Below are 7,407 nucleotides of genomic sequence, written 5' to 3' on the forward strand. Positions count from 1 at the left end.
CCCTCCTGCGGGCTCGCTCCCCGCGGCGCCTCTCGAGGCCCACAGCCTCCCCAGCCCCGACGCCCACCACTCCACCAGCAGCGGCGACACGCCGGTCGCTCTAAACGCAGCGTTTGGCTCTGTGCCTCGGCTGCGGCTGCTCTGCCTGCCCAGCCGGCCCTCCCACTCGCCTAGCCTGTCCCACTCCAACAGCCCTTTGAGCGGTCCTGTAACCGCAGCCGCCGTAGCGGCGCCTCTGCGCGCTCCCGGGCTCCCTGGTCGCCACTCCAGGCCTGCATTCGGGTTCCGCACATGGTCTTGTTTACCCTTCCGTCGGTTCCTTGAAGGTTGTGCTGGGCATGGCGTAGGGGTTCGGGGAAGAAGGGGTCCCTTCTCAAAGAGCTTTCAGTCTCACTGAAGACAGAAGCCGGACGCTGAACGATGGGACTCCCTGAGAAGCACCAGGGGGGCATATATGGGTGCTGAGCTGGACGGGTCCCAGCCCGCCCAGGAGGGTCTGAGGCTGCCGCGTGCCTGGCAGCTGTGGCCACCTTGGTGAAGTGCTAGATTTCGCCAGGACTCCTGGCTGATTGGTGGAGAACCCTTTAGCAAGACTCTTGCCACCTTCCCACAGATGAAAGGAATGGTGGCTCTGGAGGGCCGCCGAAGCCCTGTCCTAAGACACCTCTCCTTAGGCCCCCTGCCCGAGCCGGTGGGGGGCGGAGGAAGGCCCGGGGGCAGGAGCCTTCTGGAACCCGGCGGAACCTATTCTGTGACGCCGTCGCGGTGGCACGCTGTCAGCACGCATCCTGGGAATGCCAGCTCCTGTTTAGTTTCACTTTGACTTGTCAGAGGAGGAAGTAAACATCTCCAGCATGGGCCAGACGTGTGTGGAACTGCACCCAGAAGGACGGACCCCGACGGGCAGAAGGTGCCTAGGACTGAACGCTGGAAGCCAGGTGTGGGTTCTAGTCCTGGCTCTGAGTTTACACCCCCAGTTGTCAACTGCGAGGCGGTGGGGTTGGCCTGCGTGGTCTTTGAGGGCCGTTTTAGCGCTGACATTCTCCCCTGGAGGATTTTTACTCCTGGCTGACATCGACTAAGCAGAAGACGCCACACGAGGCCAGCTCGCCAAGGACGTCTCTGTCCAGGCGCCAGGGAGCGTGCATATGTTCCCTCAGATCCTAGCTGTGCACTCTGGGAAGTCACCATTCACCAAGCGTCTCTGGCTGCGTCTTCCTTATACATGAACACGAGGAGGAAGTTCGGCTGGATGATTCACGTAGCTCCTTCTGACTCGTCATGTCCAGCGTCAGAAAAGACCTAGCTTCCTGAGGACCTCTGACCTTGCAGGGACCACCTGCAGTGATGCCCACTCCACAACCCCTTGGTGCCTCAGTTTCCTCTCGTTAAGCGGGGCCGTGCCACCTCCAGAGCTATTGTGAGGGTTACATGTGCGTGCAAGAAACTTTTAAACTTGAAAGCGCTACAGAAACTTTTAAAAGGGATCAGTTCATCCTTAAGACGCTGGCCGAACTGAAGCTTCCGGGTGCTCTGGAGTCCAAAGCGGCTGAGAGTTTACGCTGGGAGGTCACTTGATGCTGTGGGGCGGGGGCAGGGAGGCCCTGGCACTGCTTGGGGTGGGTACATGTAAGGAAGGAGCAAATGCCGTGTTGCTGAGGTGCCATGCCACTGTCCCCGTCCTGGGGCTGGAGTAGGAAAGGGAAGGACCGTGGCAAACTGTTAAAAATCCCATGTGTACAGAAGACAGGAGATCGTATATATCATTGCATCCTGGGACGGTCACTGTTTGCGCTGCCTCCTGTATCATTTTTCAAATTTTCTATAATGGACATGTATTTCTAGAATCAGAAAAATAAAAACTTCCTGTCTTTTAAACACTGGAGGACCTCGGTCTTTCCAAATGTGGGCTTGCTCATTGTTCTCTGCTTAACTGTTACTTCTCATTTGAGTACAGAATAAAAATATTTTTGAAATGAGCCTGTCTCGCCTTCCTCATTAGTGTCGTATTTCTGTGCTTCTCACCTGTGTGTTTTCATGGTTTGCAGGGGCCGGGATGAGCAAAACGTCTACTGAAGTTCTTCAGATTTTTTTTTGTTTAATTGTTTTGCCTGTTTTTAAGAAAATTTAAGTCCAGTCATGCATTAGTGAACGTCCGTGACTCACTCTGTGGAACAGGATGTTCTGTGATCTGGACACTGTACGACCACATCACAGTCAGCTCCTGCTTCTTCTGTCAGCGTCTCTAACAAGCTTTGTGCCTTAGCAGTGACCGTCACTGGGCTGGCAGGGATTTGCTTTTGTGTTTGGTCCTCAATCCACACCACTGGCAGTTCTACATAGCTGATGTAGGTCCTTCTCACATTTTCATTAGCCTTGTAGCTTTCCGTGGAGCTGGTCCTTTAACTTCTTAGAGAATTTTTCCTTTTGTTTTTGAGGATTGTCATGATGGTCGAGGGCAAAGTGCCTAAAGCACAAGCAACAGTGTTCACTGCGTCCCCACTGGTGTGCTGTTTAGTAACCTTTTGTTCCCCTCACAAATCAATGAATGGTTCCCCGTTGCCTCTCACTGCTGCTGCCGGAGCACTCATTTTGCTGCGTTTAGGAGCCATGATGCACTTCACAGTAATATTTACATAACAGATGACGTAACACTCACAAGACACGTGATACATGAGACTGGATGCTACTGCCTATGAGTCGAAGCATATGCTGTTAATATGGTGAACGCTTTAGGAGCTCTGGCGGTGCAGTGGTTCAAACACCTGGCTGCTAACCATAAAGGTTGGGTGGTTTAAACCCAGCAGCCTCTCTGTGAGAGAAATACACGACATTCTGCTTCCGTAAAGATCGGCAGCCTGTCCCCTAGGGCCGCGGTGGTTTGGAAGTGACTCGATGGCAGTGGGGTTTCTTTTAGATAGAAAGCATGGTACATAAATAAGCCGAACACAGGCGTTTCTCCCAACGATCGAGACCTGTGCATTACAGGTTACGTATGCACTGAACCATTATATGCCTGGCCGTGCAATCACTTTGTAAACAGGAGGTACGAGACACACACGCCGTGTGCAGGAAGCTGTTGTGTTCACGTGCCCCGTTCTCTGATCAGGATTTCTGAACTCTTTTATAACCTTATGGGAACCACATACAGTAGGCCGAATGAACATCACGCAGCACATGATTAGACATCACAGTGGAAAAAAAGTAGGGCCCCCTGGTGAAACCCTGAGACTGTGGCCCCCACTCACCTTCAGGCCTGGAACTGAGTTAAATCCTGTGGCTTCCAGCCAATCAACAGACAGTCAGGCATCTAAGATAGACATGTACACCAGGAAGGTACACTGCTTAGAACAGTCAACTACGGGAGACCAGAAGGGCAGCACTTGTACAGGGAGACAGCTCAGAGGGCAGGAATGCATAGGAAAGAAGGACACAGGGAAATAGTAAACCACAGCGAGGAAGTGGGAAGAGAGCTGTTAAATCGCAAGGATTGCAATCAACGTCATGAAACAAAATGTATATGAACCATTAAAAGGAAAATGAATTTGCTCTGTAAACTTTTACCCAAATCACAATAAAAAGTTAAAAAAATAAGAGTATGTCCCCTAAATCGGCATCGTTTCTATTTAATTAATCTCACTTGCTTTGTTATTAAAGTTTATCATTAATTTTTATGAACATAAGCCATGTGTTCAACACCTCAGGTTTTCCTTTCTTTTTTTGTTAGAATGAAACTAACAGCAACAATAACAAAAGAAGCATTTCACCGATGGGTTTGTTGGGAGGATCTAAGTTAACTGTGGTACACGCGGGTCCATTGAGAGCGTACAGGAAAGGTGTGCTCCGTAAACACCAACTGTTGTTACTTTTGAGTCACTGATCAAAAGGACATGGTCATTGAGTGCCTAGAAGACAAGTTGTACTTACTTGGCAGTTTAAGAGGAGCCCACAGAAGATGAACCAAGGGAAGACAGTCATCAACACCCTGGTGTCCCACTAAGGCCTCTGCTGCCCAGCCTCTTAGGTGCTGTTGGTAGTCAGAGCCAGGGTGGTCAGTGAGGAGGAGAAAGTAGGTGACAGACGGTCTCCGCCATGTGAGCTGGCCCTGAAGATGTGCAGGGAGTGGCTAAACACTAGGAGATGGAATTGAGGGAGAGCAGGGCATCTACCAGGAGAGTGAGAACACTGGTTTGATGGAAGTCAGAGGTTCCAATCAGGGACTTGTTATGGACTGACTTGTGCCCCAAAAAACATGGGCTGTCAATCCTAACCTGTGTCCCTGTGGTTATACTCCCATTTGGGAATGGGTTTGCTACATGAGGCAGCATTAGTGTATGGTGTGTCTTAAATCAGTCTCTTGAGATAAATAACAGGAGATCAAGCAAGTGAGCAGAGACAGGAAGATGGATGCCAGCTGACATGAGCCCTCCCAGGAACCACGAGGAAGAAGTGCCAGGAGATGAGGACCTTGCCCAGAACTGACAGAGACAGCCTTCCCCTTGAGCCAGCACCCTGACTTCAGACTTCTAGCCTCCTGTTAGTTGGAGCCACCCACTTGAGTTGATACGGCAGCACTAGAGAACTCAGCCAGTCCTCTATAAACTCTCTGCCTCTAAGTTTCCTATCTAGAGCGGCAGCTCTGTCCTGGAGTTGGCGCCCTGAACCTGACTTTCTGTTCACGAAAGCCTGCCCGCGTGCCATTTCCCACACAGCAGCACCAGATCACTAGGGCGGGAGGAGAGGGTCGGCAGGGCAGGGTGGGGTTAAAATGTTTCATGAGTGGTCAGGGGAGGCTCACTGAGAAGGTGGCACAGACTGACGTGGTCAAGAGTGAGCTATGGAGATAGTTCAGACAGCAGTGGTCCAGGGACAAGGACAGCCAGGCTGGAAATGCTTTTTCTTTGGGTCATTCTCCAACTTTAAATACATTTTTCTTCTTAGCATGGCCCGAGGTGGCATTTAGTCTACTTTCCTGTTGAATTTGTTTTGAAGTGAGAGTGACGCACGTGAGTGCTGTAGGGAAAAAGACTCATACGCTAGTTATGCCAGGCACTGCGTGAGGTGTCTTCGCGTAATGAGATCACCACCGTAATCTAGCAACACAGTGATGTTATTATTTACAGACGAGGAAATGAACCTCAGGGACTTACCCAGCTCTTGGTGGTGCTGCCGTTAGGTGCCATTGAATCAGTTCCAACTCCGAGTGGGCCCTCCTGGGAACACGTCCAAAGTACCTGAGACAGTCTCCCCATCCTCACCTCTTAGGAGCATCCTGGCTGTGTTTCTTCCAAGACGGATTTGCTCATTCTTCTTCCAGTCCAATGCTGTAGTCAATATTCTTTGCCAACACCATGATTCAAAGGCATCAGTTCTTCTTTGGTCTTCCTTATTTGTTGTCCACCTTTCACACATCTGAGGCGACTGAAAATACCACAGCTCAGGTCAGGTGTACCTTAGTCCTCAAAGTAACATCTCTGCTCCTTAATATTTTAAAGAGGTCTTCTGCAGCAGAGGTGCCCAATGCAATGCATCATTTGATATCCTGACTGGTACTTTCACGGGCTCTGACTGTGGACCCAAGTGAAATGAAACCCCTGACAACTTTTACATTTTCACTGTTTATTATGTTGCCTAATGGTCCAGTTGTGAGGATTTCTGTTTTCTTGATGTAGAGGTATAACCCATACTGTAGTCTCTGATCTTCATCAAGTGTTTCAGTTTCAGCCAGCAAGATGTCACCTGCATGTCAAAGGTTGTTAATGAGTCTTAACGCTTTCTCATTGGATGCCCATTCTTACTCATGTAGTCCAGCTTCTTGGATTATTTGTTCAGCGTACAGATTGAGTAACTCTGGTGAAAGGATACAACCCTGATGCATACCTTTCCTGATTTTAAACCATGTGGTATCCCCCTTGTTCTACTCAAATGACAGCCTCCTGGTCTATGTACAGGTTCCTCGTGAGCACAATGAAGTGTTGTGGACTTCCCATTCTTCGCAATGTTACCGTAGTTTGTTATGATCTACACAGTCAAATGCCTTTGCATAGTCAGTAAAACACAGGTAAACATCCGTCTGGTATCCCCTGCTTTCAAGCCAAGATTCATCTGATGTCAGCAATGCCAACCCAATTCTCACCCAGCATACAATCTACCATCTGCCAAAAAAAGTCTGAATAGGGATTTGTGTAGAAATAGTTTCTCTTTGAGGTTTCTCTGTGTAGCACTTAGTACACTTCTTAAGAAAGGCTGAGTAAAAAAACACCCCAACAACTAGCTGCTGTGGCCTCGACTCTGATTCATGGCGACCTTGCACGTGTCGGAGTAGAGCTGCACCCACAGGGTTTTTAACGGCTGATTTTTCGCAAGGTGCTCATCAGGCCTTTCTTACAAGGAGCCTCTGAGTGGACTCAAACCTCCAACCTTTCAAACAGCAGCTGAATGTGTTAACATTATGTACCTCCCTGGGACTCCAAAAGGAATACTCCATGAGGGTTCTGCTTCTATGCTGTCTTCCTGTTTTAGACACAGAGAGAGGAAGGCTGAGTGGGTCCTGAGTCCACCTCTGTTCTCTTCTGCTGTGCTTTATCTTTTTTTTTTTTTTTTCCTGCTGGTTGGTGAAGGTTATTGTTAAAACCTAAATATGTTACCTGATAGGGAGCTCTGGTAGCATAGTGGCTAAGGCACTTGACTGCTAACCAGAAGGCTGGCGGTTCAAACCCACCAGCCACTCCTCGGAAGGAAGGTTGGGCAATCCTACTTCCGTAGTGATACTGCCTTGGAAACCCAAGGAGGGGTCGCTATGAGTCAGGGCTGACTCGACGGCACATAACAACAACAACAACAACAAGGGATGGCCACACACATCACACCTCAGGGAGAACTAGTTTCTCAGATGAACAGAGTGCCAAGGTAGTGGGACCCAGGACAGGAAAGCATTTAAGGGGCTCAGGGAAGGGCTGAGCCAGGGGCGAGATGCAAGTGGCGTCAGGGACCCCACCATGTCTGAGAGCAGTGGTAATGGGGCAGGAGGGAGGTCACGGAGCCCTGCAGTTTGCGGGCAGATTCAACCCTGGTTGCTGCAGCGCATAGATTCAAAGTTGGCAATGAACACAGTCACACCTCAGCCCTCCTGCCTCCTACTGAGAACTGGTAACTTTCAGGGATAATATGCACCTCTCTTAAAATCCAGGGGCCCTGGTGCTGCAGTGGTTAAGCACTTAGCTGTTTACCAAAAGATTGGCACTTTGAACCCACCACCTGCTTTATTGCATAAAGATGTGGCAGTCTGATTCTGGAAAGATGACAACCTAGGAAACCCTGTGGGGCAGTTCCACTCTGTCCTCTAGGGGTGCTGTGGGTCAGAATGGACTCCATGGCAGTGGGTGTGGTTTGGGCTTTGCTTCTGTG

The 7,407-nt window shown here is 49.8% G+C and overlaps 1 protein-coding gene across 1 annotated transcript in view; it reads left to right on the plus strand.

Annotated features, from left to right (window-relative positions):
• The window catches only part of N4BP2L1 (NEDD4 binding protein 2 like 1), an 18,255-nt gene that overhangs the window by 769 nt on the left and 10,079 nt on the right, over positions 1–7,407 (plus strand). The window lies entirely within an intron of this gene.

Source organism: Orycteropus afer, unplaced genomic scaffold (genome assembly GCF_000298275.1).
Source record: "Orycteropus afer afer isolate SDZICR_OR568_19922 unplaced genomic scaffold, OryAfe1.0 scaffold00558, whole genome shotgun sequence".
NCBI classification, from domain to species: domain Eukaryota; kingdom Metazoa; phylum Chordata; class Mammalia; order Tubulidentata; family Orycteropodidae; genus Orycteropus; species Orycteropus afer.